The sequence below is a fragment of the Lissotriton helveticus genome, chromosome 1_1 (genome assembly GCF_964261635.1).
Source record: "Lissotriton helveticus chromosome 1_1, aLisHel1.1, whole genome shotgun sequence".
Taxonomy (NCBI): Eukaryota; Metazoa; Chordata; class Amphibia; order Caudata; family Salamandridae; genus Lissotriton; species Lissotriton helveticus.
The window spans coordinates 774,052,428-774,064,730 of NC_136057.1; the positions used below are offsets into that span (position 1 = coordinate 774,052,428).

General features: G+C 47.0%; 1 protein-coding gene across 6 annotated transcripts in view; it reads left to right on the top strand.

The window, feature by feature from the left end:
• ASZ1 (ankyrin repeat, SAM and basic leucine zipper domain containing 1) overlaps positions 1-12,303 on the top strand; it is a 2,002,188-nt gene that overhangs the window by 1,916,930 nt on the left and 72,955 nt on the right. The window lies entirely within an intron of this gene.

Consider the following 12,303-nt stretch of genomic DNA (forward strand, 5'->3'; position numbering starts at 1 on the left):
AGGGGGATCGATACAGTACCCATAGTAAATACATCACAAGGCAAACAAAAAAAATCTAGAGATCAAATATGACTCTGCCCTCTCCTTTCACTCACAAGCCCTGGCAGTAGTAGGCATAATCAAATCTCAAAAATACGTCTTTGATTTCCTTCTGCTGGCGGCCAGGAAAACTGTTGCTTTAGCTCTAATCACCTCAAGACTTGACTACTGCAATAGGTTTTATGCAGGATGCTCCAAGCAGCTACTCCACACGCTCCAGATGGTACAACATGCTTCTGCAAGACTGGTGCTGAAACGTCCTAAATGGAGCTCAGCAGGGCTCGAAAAATCCAATCGCCCTCTCGCATTTGAGAGCCAGATTTAATTAGTTAGAGCTATTTTTAGGTCCTACTTGCCCTTTCTGGCAAGTAGGAAGAGAAACTGACTTTTGACCTCTGTCTCTTAAAGCAGCGCACATGTGACAAGATAGCAAGATTTAAAGGCATCTTTATTGCTCACAGAGTGAATGAGCAATACAAATGTCTTTACATTTTGTTAACTTGTAACATTTGTTCAAGTGCATTTCAGTTAGGTCAAGTAGATTTTTTAAGTTACTAGACCTGCAGGTCCAGTAACAATTTTTTTTATTTTTCGGGCCCTGGAGCTCAGCATTCACATCCCTGAAAAAATGTCATTTGGCTGCCAATCCACAAGAGGATTCTATTCAAGATCCTTTTACTGGTTTTCAGCGCCTTTAATTCCATCAGTCCCAAATACCTCATTGCTTGGTTCTGCCATTACAGGACCAAGAGGGTACTGAGATCTTCCAATGCCAATCTTTTGAAACTCCCACCTATCAGACTTAAATCACAGGGTGGAAAGTCATTCATGGTGTTGGGTACCAAAGCCTTGAACCAACTCCCAGCTCTTTGTTTTATTGACACCTAAGCCAAATTTTAAGAAGACCTGGCTTTTCGTGGTCTGGACTCTCTCTGCTTCTCCTTAATCTAGCCATGCTCATATATCTTTTTTTTCTCTTCTAATGCCATCACTTATGGGTTTATGTTGGTCTTCAGCTTAGCGTCAGGATGCTTTTCTGCGAGTGACAGTGCACTCTAAGTTTGTAATTCATTAATTTATCTCTGGAGATTAAACAGAGACAGTTGACAGCTTCTGACCGGCACTACAGAAGAGGTTCATCTCCCGATGGATCGTACTGTGTATCAAAATCTGCTACGCATTGTCTAAGAAGCAACCTCATGAGGATTTATGTGTTCATTCCACCAGACCAAAAGCTGCAACCACTGCTTTGGCATGCAGAGTTCCGGTCCTGAAAATATGCCAGGTGCCAAAGTGGGCTTCCCTGAACACGTTTTCCAAGCACAACTGCCTGGACCGTCAGGTCGTAGGGATGTGCATTTTGCCTGTTCGGTCCTGCAGGACTTTCTTGTGTGTAACTGGTGTGCAGACGCACCTCCCGGGAGGTATTGCTTTGGTATCTATTCTAAGGTAAGGAATCTGCGGCTAGAAGTCTCTATCAGATGAACTAGTTACCTTCGGTAACGCCTTATCTGGTAGAGTCTATCTAGCTGTAAATTCCTCACCAACCCAGCTATCCTACCCGCTGTGCGAATGGATTTCTAGGGGCAAGGCTTTCCCCTTTCAGGGCCCTTGTTTTCCACACCAGTGGTCTGTGTATTTTGTGGCTCCCCCTTTTCTGGCATGGAAAGTTGCGAAAAGTAATTGACGTCAGCACGCCTGAGTGGAGCCTATGTAGGGCACTGTGTGTAGGAAAGTGGATTTCTGTTGCAGTAACCCCCCTGCTTTTTGCCTGAAACTTGGTGCACTTTGACTTAATATGCCCTGGATCCCTGCCAATCAGGTCACAGGGCCTGTGCTCTTTCCCAAACCTGTACCTTTGTACCCACAATTGGCACACCTCTGGCCACAGGTAAGCCCTTTGTAAAAGGTACCATGGTTACAAAGGGCACAGTGACCAGTGAAGGCCTCTAAGGGCTGCAGCACATATTGTGCCACCCTCAGAGTCCCTGCTTTGTAGGCTGCGTGTTTTGGTGCAGAGAGAAGTGAAGAGTTGACATGGCACACATTACTGTGTGTGTGTTTCAGGAAAATGAATGCCTGAATCCCTAGTGCACCACTAGTGGTTTAAGAGCTATAAGGATTAAGTACACAAAAACACTTCAGATAGTTTGTCAAAACAAAGTTTTCATTTCATTTGTATATTTCAAATATTTCATGTATTCTTTACAGAATCTTGCAATTCAAAAACAATTTTACATCATGAATACAAATATATATATTTTTGAACCTCTGGGCTAAGACGATTTGTTCCAGCCTATTGTACAATCATGGAGTTCATATGTACAGGCCACCACTGAATTTCTAACACAATTGCGAGGCTAATCAGTGAAGAATATGGAAGATTGTTTATGCACTGTTGATGTTTCCTCACTGTATACATTGATTCCCTTGCAAGAAGGATTGGAAGGAGTCGAATGGGCATTATTTAAACATTCCAACATCAATGCAAACAAGGCGTTCAATTTTATCTCCAACATAGTTAATTTTAAATGGCAAGTGCACTTATTTTTCTTCAAATTAGCGGCACTTCCATGGGTTTTGGGGGGACACCTGCTAACACAAATATTTGTATGGCCAAATTCGAACAAGACTACTTCCTAACAGATAACACATGAAGTGACAATTTAGTATTTTACTGTAGATATATTGATGATATTTTTCTAATATGGCGGAATACAGAAACTAATCTCATTGGAAACATTTAAGGCATTGAACACCAAAAAATGATAGCATAAAAATCCCTCACACTGTGAGCAAGACTAGTGTAGTGTTCCTTGACGTTTGGATTGAAAAAAAGAACACAGGCTTAAAAACAAGTCTATATATTAAACCAATGGATCGTAATAATGCGTTACATTTCCAGGGTTTTCACCCCCCTAAATAACTTGAAAATGTACCATATTCACAAATGATGAGTGAAACAAATTTCTTCTGATACAATAACTTGTGATCAAGCAATAGGTTAGATCCAGCAAAGATATTTAAACCAGAGGTACCCAAAGATCATAGTGGCTCAATCTGAAGAATGCATTAAACAGCGCGAACGGAACAGCTTAAATCTGAAAAGAAGCAAACAGTATTTCTATCAAAGTTTTCTAGCAAAACAAAATGCATAAAAAAATGGATTTTTAAACGGTGGGTTTTATTACAAACTGATTTTTTTTTTTTAATCCAGATCATTGTTTGCCTACCCCAGAAATAGAAATGTAAAGAATTACTTGCACCAAAAAATAGATCGCAGAATAGAACTATGGAAGGCACGAAGAAATGTCAAAATTGCATACATTGTAAAAATGTAATTTCAGGAAATTGCAATACCCATCCAAGAACTGGAGAATCTGTGGCATTGAAACATTCGCCAAACATCCAAAGTGATATACTGTATAGTGATGGGGAGGCGTGGTGACCGCGCATAAAGCGCTGCCTCTACCCCCGCAGCACAGGACGACTCGCGGACCAAGGGCTGGCTGTTGTAGGGACACTCGATGAGCTGAATCAGCTTTGATTCATGAAATTCAGCTCACTGAATGCAGACTATCGCTGGAACCCCCACCACCTTTGACTAATGTTGTGCTGAAACCCCTCTCCGAGGGCACTGTCACCACCGATGCAGCTCTTCTGATTAGCCAGGACTCTCCAGCATAATCTAATTCACCCCCCTTAGGCATGGGGATTAACGCCCATACTCCCGTTACTTCCATGGTACATACAAGGAGCCAAAAATGTAGTCAGGCCTGTGTCGGGAGCCACTATCTAAGAAAAGAAATCACGGTGTTCCATCAAACCCGCCCAGCAGGCATCCAGATTAAACAAACGTAAGGCGGGTAGTAATGGGTGCACAGTTAGTTCAAATGACAACATCACTACCAGCAGTGGTGGCTGGTGACATTTGAAAGTGGTAAGGTGTAAAACAATTGTTGTTCTGCACAGTCGCAAGCCCGAACCACCTACGGGAGGTTTGGGGGGGGGGGGGGAGTTGAGTTCTCCCCTAGGAAAATTTTGAAAAAAGAGTGGGCAAATGGTGCATTTTCAAGCAAATTTGAGAAAACAGGAAGGTTAATAAAGCAATTGTGAATCTGTTCTAACAAAGACAGTGACTGGCAAAACTGTCAGTCCAATCTGATGCCGGCCTACCACTGGCTCTGTCCATCTGTACCACTGTGTGCTAATCTTTCACAAATGATGGTTTGTAATAAACTGAGCTGGTATTCCTTGAATTCCACTAAGGTCCCTAGTATTGCAAAGGAAATTTCAACTCGCCCATCAAAACAGTGCGAGACTGAAATTCTCCTGTGCGGGACAAACACAGGAAGAAAACCACCGTATCAAGATGAGACAACTGAGATAGACACTAGAGGCAGCCAGTCATGTGCAAGGGGCTGACTTAAGCTCACTTCAAGTTCATGTCATGTATGGAGATCAGAAGTTTATGCCCTTTCCATACCAGTACGTAAAGCTAAATGTGTAAACATTCCTGTGGGCAGTGTCCACCTTTTTGTCTGAAAGGTTGCATTTGGTAGCGCTCCCACTGCTTCTTTTGCAACATATTTTTTGCTGTTACAGAAAAATAAAGAAACGGGGAGCGGGAACGGTGAAACCTTTCACCTCTCACGACCCTGTTTCAGAAAACCAGCTTAGTCCACATCTGTGTAACAAACTCCCTGTGACTCTTAAGGGCTCCTTGACAATAGATATTACCACCAACATCCACTGTAAAGGACCGTGGCAAAGGTGGTGGTCGTGAGGGGGGATTGGTGTGTGTGGGTGCTGCGTATGCCCAATTTAAAAAAAAAAGCGATGGTTTACTCATAATTAATATAACTAACAGATAAACAAACAGTGCGCAGTTTCAAATTCAAAATGATTAGACTATGCTTTCTTTTCCACAACATTTCAATAAATGATAAATGTTTGTGCCTGCCAATGGCTCCAGCTGAAACCATTTGCCACTGGGCAGCAAAAAGGTGTAGCTTTCACTAGGGGAGCGGGTGCGTTTGCACCAAGGCTGTCACACTGGTATGATTGGTTCTCTGCACCTAAATTATGGTAGTTTTTCCCTACCTAAGGGAATAAAAGGGTGCATTTTCTTAGTTTTTTGGGTCCACTGGAATTACCACCTAAGTGGACCCACAGAGATAAGTGGAGAGTGTGTGGGCTATATATTTCAGTCAGTGTTTCAATTGTCATCCCCCACCAAGGTCTGCGCGATGTGATAAGTTCATATATCGCATCTGACCTGCAAACTTTGAGAACCACTTAAAGAGTACAAGCATATCAGGACATCATACAAAAAGAATTGTTTGAATGCATTCAATTTCTTCAAATGTTCGTCCCTGCTCCGTTCACGCTAAATCACAAAAAGGCAATGGCTTTCCCAGATTTCCTAAAACAATACACAAGGCATTGACTACCTGGGATCCTTCAAGTAACAAAATCGAATGAATTAACAAGGACCTTGTATCTTCACTTGTACACCTAGCGCTGGAAACCACATTATGTAGAAGCATTGTTTGTGGAAAATCGAAACATAAAATTCTAAACATCAACAGCGAGCAGACATTTACAACGCGACCAGCATTTAACAACAGCAATGGGCCAGTAGTATCAATGAGTTTTTAGATTATCTTTCCAAGACGAGTTTTTTGAAGTGTGGTCCAAAAGTTTTTTGTTTTTTTTTGTATTTCTTTTTATTGAAACTTTTAACAACATAAACAATAAGATAAGAAATAATCAAGGCAGTACAAGCAATCGAATGGCGAAGCATCCTGCGGGGAGGAAAGCATGAAATCATAATACAATCGTTGACATTGCAGGATGGGAGGATTGAGGGATACAGCGAGTCCAGAGACAATCAAAGCTACATGATAGCAGGAATGTCGGGTCAAGGGGAGGGAGGATCCGCCACCAATTGTGTGAAGGGGGGTGTACATATATCTCCCCGGTAGGAGTTCCATGGACCCCAAATCTTACCCCACTTGCGGGGCTTGCCACGGGCCACATACACCGTCTACTCCCTGAACATACACCAGTCCATATTATCCTTCCATGCCAGAACTGTGGGTGGCCTCTGGGAGCCCCACAACTGGGCGATATCCCTCTTAGCGATCATATTGCCAAGGGTCACCCACTGAGTCTGTGACAAATCATAGTCATTCGGTTTCCACACATTCAACAAGCATCGTCTAGCTTCAGGCAACAACACAACACCCGTGACCTCTTCCATTACTGCATGCACTCGATTCCAGAAGCAAACAACCACCGGGCACTCCCAGAGTACGTGAAGAAAGGTGCCCGGAAGGCCACAACCACGCCTGCACAGCCCATCCGAAGCATAACCCATACTGACCAAAGGGCGGACCGGTAACATAGATCCTGTGGAGAGTCTTAAGCTGCACAAACCTAAGGCGGGACGGAATCGCAACCTCTTTCGGTGAGGATATGGCCTGCTGCCAGTCTTCGTCATCTAACTCCAAACCATCGCCAGTCCAAGCTTCCCTGAGTCGCTATAGAAGGTCGGTCCTATCGTTTATCAACTTTTTTATAAATAAGCGAAATCGTACTGTCTGGAACATGCCCATCCAGCACCCGATCCTCAAGCGGTGACGCCTCCGGGACAATAGTACCCGGAGGGAAAACCGCCATCAGCGCGTGTCGGATCTGAGCATATCTAAAAATAAACTCCCTCTCACTCAGGTCATACTCCAATCTCAACTCGTCAAAGGTTTTTACCCTACCCTTAGTCCACACATCATTCACCCTGCATATACCAATCACGTCCCATCTATCAAAGCCTTTCGTCTTCCATAGGGAGCCGAGCCTCTCGAAAGCATAAAGCGGAGTGGCGCGTGTAAGTCTATTCTTCCATCCCAAGGCTTCATTCGCACGATGCCATATTTGCACCGCCTTCTTGGTAGGGCCAGAGAGCAGCCTCCCTGCGGATTTCGTATAAAGCGCCCTGTTGTAGTCACCACCAGGCAGCAACCATCTATCCATTTCGAACGCGGGGTTCGACGCGGGACCGTACATGCCGTGATTAATCGCCCCCAATTGGGAGGCCCAGTAGTAGCGCCTGATATCCGGGAGAGCGATTCCACCGTCGTACCAAAGAAGTGTCAAATTAGCAAGTGCTATGCGAGATTGTCCACCCCATATCAGGTGTCGCTGCAAGCTTTCAATCTCCCGAAAGTAGCTGGCCGGGATGGTATCGCAAGTATTCTGTAGGGCATACAAAAATCGGGGCAGTGACATCATCTTAAATAGAGCCGCACGTCCAAGCGGGGACAGCGGAAGTTTACGCCATGCCACAACATCGGATCGCAAGCGCTGAAGCGGGGCAGCAGGTTACGTTCATAGCGAACCACAGGATCCAAGGTGATAAACACCCCCAAGTATTTGAAACCTGCGTGTACCACCTGTATTGGGCACCCACGCGGCAAGAGAGGAGAGTCTCCCGAGAGAAAGTAGACGCAGGACTTGGACCAATTGATCACCAGGCCAGAATTTTTACCGAAGGAAGTCAAGACATCGAATAGTACTACCAGCGACTTCTGAGGCGACGTGAGGTATAACAGGATGTCGTCATTATAAAGCGATATCCGGTGTTCGAAATCGGGGATCCAACGTATACCCTTCATTGACGGCTCCCAGCGCAGCCAAGCCGCCAAAGGTTCCAAAGCAAGAGCAAAAAGAAGCTGAGACAACGGGCACCCCTGGCGAGTACCCCTTCCGAGAGAAAATGAGCCAGAAACACGACCATTAACAACTATCTGTGCCAAGCGGGTCTTGATATAGTAGTTTCACCCAACTGATGAAAACTGGGCCAAAACCAAATTTGGCGAGGACGGCCCAAAGGTATGGCCATTCCAGCGTATCAAACGCCATTGTGGCGTCCAATGAAGCCAAAATGGCCGAGTCACGCAGTGAGGACGCTCTCGCAAGGGCGCCATGTAGACGCCGAAGGTTCAGCACGGTGTTCCGGTGCGGAATAAACCCGAACTGATCCGGATGGATCAGGTCGCAGATAACAGAGATAAAACGATTCGCAAGCACTTTTGCGAGGATCTTAGGTTCAGCGTTTAAAAGCGAGATGGGCCTGTACGACGCGCAGCAATCCCGCGGCTTCCCCTCCTTGTGAATCACGACGATAGACGCAAGCCTTTGATCGGATGGAAGGGTACCCAGATCTAGCGATTCTAAAAACATCGAGCGAAGATGTGGTGCTATTTTGTCTGGGCGCAACTTATAGAGTTCGATGGGAAGACCATTCGGACCCGTAGCCTTTCCCGATCTCACAGAGCGGATCGCGGTCGCGACCTCATCGACAGAGTGTCGTGTCCATCAATTCCCTATCCAGATCCGACAGGCAGGGCAAAGCAATGTCTCTCAGAAGCAGATGTGAATCTTGTCCGACACTGGGGAGTATACGGTTTGAAAATACTCAGAAAAGCACTCCACAATCTCAACCGGGTCAGTCACTCTCACTCCATCCGCCCTCTCAATCAAAGGAACCACACGACTAGCCCTCTCCTTCTTGTCCAACCAAGCTATCAACTTTTCGGCCTTATCACCCACATCATACAAACGGCCCTGCTGCTCTCTACTCATCACCTTGGCGGCATCAGTGACCAGCACTCTATAGTCTGTTTGTTTGAGGCTGAGAAGGTGCAACCTATCCTGGGTATCATCAGATTCCAGCCCTTTTTCTATGTCTGATATCTCAGTTTCAAGTCGGACCACTGCCTCACACTTACGTTTCTTAGCGTTATTAATTAACGATAAGGCGTGGCCACAGATGACCGCCTTATAGGCTTCCCATAGCGAGACAGACGATGACACAGACCCCACATTCTCCACAAAATAATGGTCAAGTGATTTGATCAGTTCCGTACGGATCTTGGGGTCACGGAGATACCAAGGGTTGATCGGGGCTACCCGGCCCTCAGTTCCCGGTATCGTTTCCATTACGAGCCATAAGGGAGAGTGATCCGAGATACCCCTAGCCAGATGTCTGATCTCCCTAACAAGTGGGGCCTGCGTTGCGGGCATCAGGATATAATCAAGCCTCGAAAGACTACCGTGAGTGTGAGAAGTTGGCCTGATATATGATGCTCACTAGTTCTAGTGATCACCTTGTATCAGTCCAAACAACCCTTATGGTGATTGGTTGTAAGTCAACCTTATAGACCAGCTATCCTAATGGTAGCATGGACAAAGCAGTCTTAGGCTAAACTCTTTTGGCATGTGAAGCCAGCTGTTTTACCACAATATAACCCCTTGAATACCAGATGAAAGGACACCACACAGGTTGTTATGAAAATAAACAGTCTATTTATTAATAACAACACCTCTGAACTCTTTATGAGGTCAGAGGGCTAAGCACATGACAATCTCTTACGAAAAACACTACAAGTTGCACAAAATTACAATGGTGCCCTAGGGGCACGACAAACCATATACTAAGTAAGTGGAATGTGAAAGTCGATAAAAGGAATGGAGCTGTCCAGAGGATGTAGGATCGATGGGACCACGCTATACTAACTTCAGGTAAGTAATAGGAGGCCCACGGAACGCGTGTGCAGAGTGTGAACTCACACGCGAGATGCGTAACAACGTCTATGGACAGTACAGTTCAAGTTAAAGGTGAGTACGGACAATCCTGACTAGATAGGACTAAAACGACTGTGGAACTGGACACTAGGACAGTTAAACTACCCTTGAGCACCGAAATGCTCTTGTTACCTCACCCACGGGCCGCGGGTGCATAGGTGTCAAAGTGCGTCGGGTTCTCGCGTTGAAGTCTATGGAGCCTGAAAGAAAAGATGCTGCAGGCGACCAGGAGGAAGATGTCCGGTGCAATCCAAGGGTGGATTGTTGAAGAAGGAGACCTGAAAGCAGAGGGGACAATGTTCACAATCACTAGCCAGTGACTGGAGTGGAACCAGGAAGGAACCAGATGTCGTCGTCGCGATCAGGTGAAGAGTGGACGCTTGACTCTGCAGCCACGTGGACCAGGAGGTGTCTTCGACGACCAGGATGGAGGCACGAGCTGTCCCACGTAGGCTCTCGCTGTCGGCGGTGTTGGATCCGGGATTGGAGGCAACAGGCCTTGGCAAAGGCAACCCACGCGGTGAGTGAAGAAAGCGTCTGGTGCGGACTAGGAGAGTCCGGGGTGCCCCTCTTTTGGAAGGGAGCAAGGGCCAATCTGGAGCAACCAGATCAGCAGTGAAAATTCAAAGGTTCGTCGTCTAGGAGGCCACTAGCCAGCCGGCAAGTGACCAGACAACGCGTCGAGCAGCAAACAAGCAGAAGGGCCCCACGCAGATCTTGTGGAAGCTGGAGGGCTGATCTTCGGTGCAGGAGCTGCTCGGGATTGGGGCTTCTCAGTCCCCAAAGCACTTGGTCGAGTTTACCTCGGGAGTCGTGCTGGAAGCGAAGTGCAGGTTCGTTCAAGATGGCCGGTCCCACGTGTCTCGTCGCACCCACGGGTCTCAGCTTTGCTGTAGATGTAGGTTGAGGTCGGAGAGGTCTGGGAATCCGGGTCTCGTCGGGCTCTGAAGTCTGGATCCTCGAGGGAAGACGACAAAGTGAAGCCGGTGGACGCTTGATGGTGCCTGCAGTTGCAGGGTCGACACTCCTTGTCCACGAGGGAGATTCTTCAGTCTTCTGTGGAGCAGAACGTCGAAGGCCAGAGTTTCTTCTTGATGAATAGTTCAGGATAATCTAATCTGGAATGGGACCAGCTCCTACCTTTATTCTTCTAAAGGGGGCTGCATTACTGACTAGGTCCTTCCCCTGGGTGGGACCAGGAAGGGGGGTGGTTACACCCCCTATCCTTTGTCCGGTTTCCCACCAGAGCTGGGGCTGGGATGCCCCAGCAACTGGTTTGAACCGGTGTATGCACAGGGCACCTTGTGTGCCCCAGGCATGTCTCATTCCTTTCAGGCCTCCCTACCTCAATACACAAAATCCTGTCTGGGGTGGTGCTAGCACCTCCCAAGGCAGGAAACCCTTTGTCCAAGCCATCCTCGCTGGAAGAACTCCCAGCAGCAGGAGGTCAGACTTGTGTCTTTGGTGGCAGCATCCATTTTGTGATGCTGAGGCTCGAGTTAACTTTAACTGGGGTTCACAGTTATATACATGTCGTGTCCCTCTAGAAGGGTGGAATGCTACCCCCGTCGCCAGAATTGGCGAGGGGGTAGTATTCCAAATCGTATGACACCTTACTCGACATGTTTTGATAACGTTATACCAGAGTTAGCGTTTAACCGCGAGGATTATAATGCACTTAAGAGTATATGGTATAGCGTTATCATGGAACAGCTATTAGGACTTGGTTCCGCAAGCTGCAAACGGGCTCAGCTCATGCCAGAGCGCCATCTCACATAATTCCAAGCACTCTGCCTTCAGGATTGATAAGGCCTTCCATAGGAGTGACTGATAGGAGTATATGTGTCCATTTTAGGGTTAGATATAGGTATACTATATCTACAGCAAAGGTGTTTACACCACCGTGCCCCAGCTGTCATGCAGCCAGTTGTGTCAGATTTAGATGGCCAGCCAGGGGTGGCATAATACATGCTTCAGCCCCTGGTAGGCCCTGGGTACACCTATGCCCTGAGTACAGGGACTGATGAGGTGGCCCAGTACCAATTGGTAAATGCACCTAAAGTACATGGTTGTCAATTTAGAGAGAGAACAGCTAGGCTGTGGGTCTGATTAGCAGGCCCACAGCCAGGGAAAGTCGTAAACCAGTGAAGCAAAAAGCAAAGATCTGGGGTGACCATAGGATTGCAGACCCCACTCTCCTACAGTGAGCACCAGAGTGGAAGGTGTATTGTAATTGTCCAGGGTGTAGCAGCCTCCAGCAATCAATTAGTCCCAGAGTGTCAAGGAGGCCACCAAGCCAGGACTGGGACCTCCCAAGGTCCCTGGGCGGGTAGCGATCGACATTTCCGGAGACCACAGAGTTAAAATCGCCACCCACCACAAGGATGCCTTCCGGGAGCCCCAGTATCACCCTCCCCAGGTCAGCAAAGGTCGTTGTCTGAAGGCCAGGCGGGACATAAACGGAGAGTAAAGTAACGACCTTCCCCTCCCACCGTCCAGTAATGGCAGCATATCGCCCCCTGTCGTCAAGGACGACAGCATCTACCTCAAGGGGGAGGGAAACTCTGACCAAGATACCCACCCCCCTAGAGCCAGTGGTAAAGCCGGAGTGTGCCA